General features: G+C 61.8%; 1 protein-coding gene across 1 annotated transcript in view; it reads left to right on the forward strand.

Moving 5' to 3' along the window:
* The first annotated feature begins 709 nt into the window (after positions 1-709).
* The window catches only part of LOC123520842 (extracellular serine/threonine protein kinase four-jointed-like), a 116,025-nt gene continuing 115,892 nt past the window's right edge, over positions 710-842 (forward strand). The window contains 1 exon segment of the mRNA XM_045283483.1: positions 710-842. This exon segment is cut by the window's right edge and continues 183 nt beyond it. The gene's annotated coding sequence lies outside the window, so the exon portion shown is untranslated.

The following is an 842-nucleotide window of genomic DNA, read 5'->3' on the forward strand; positions in this document are numbered from 1 at the left end:
GGAGGAGGAGGAGGAGGAGGAGGAGGAGGAGGAGGAGGAGGAAGAGGAGGAGGAGGAGGAGGAGCTTAGGAAGACAGAAGGAGCAGGTAACAGAAAGCTTGTTGGCTTATAACGAGGTTACCTGCTTCAGCGGTCTGCTCTGCTCCACATCCTTTAATACTAATATGAGAGAGGGGCAAAAAAGAGGAGGAGGAGGAGGAGGAGGAGGAGGAGGAGGAGGAGGAGGAGGAGGAGGAGGAGGAGGAGGAGGAGGAGGAGGAGGAGGAGGAGGAGGACAGAAACAGAAACATCCACCACCACCACTATCTAACAACAACAACTACAAGAACAACAACAACAAACACAGACTGAACAGCACACTCAGCATGGACCACAGCAGCAGCAACAGCAGCAATGGGCGCAGCTGTCACCACCACCACCACCACCACCACCACCACCACCACTCCTACAACAGCTGCAACAAGGGGACCCACCGAGGCAGCGGTGGTGGCGGCGGCGGCGGTGGCGGCGGCAAGGAAGCATGGAGAGAAGGGGTAAAGCGGAGGGAGGGAGAGACGGAGGGAAGGAGGAATGAGGGAGAGAGGTGCGAGGGGTGGGTGGAGGAGCGTGAGGGGCCCAGGGTGGATCGGGTGGAGGGGGGGTGGAGAGGTGGAGGGGGGAGGTGGACCCGTCTGGAGGCTAGCGGGTCCCATGCTGTGACCAATACGTGCGGCGGTGCAGCCCAACACAGCATCTGCCGTCGTAGTGAGGCTGCCCCACGCTCACCCTCTCCCGCGCCGCCACGCCCCACGGTGATCCACGACCCTGCAGCCCACGCCCCCTGCACCGCGCACCCATGCCTC

Source organism: Portunus trituberculatus, chromosome 7 (assembly GCF_017591435.1).
Source record: "Portunus trituberculatus isolate SZX2019 chromosome 7, ASM1759143v1, whole genome shotgun sequence".
In the NCBI taxonomy this organism is placed as follows: Eukaryota; Metazoa; Arthropoda; class Malacostraca; order Decapoda; family Portunidae; genus Portunus; species Portunus trituberculatus.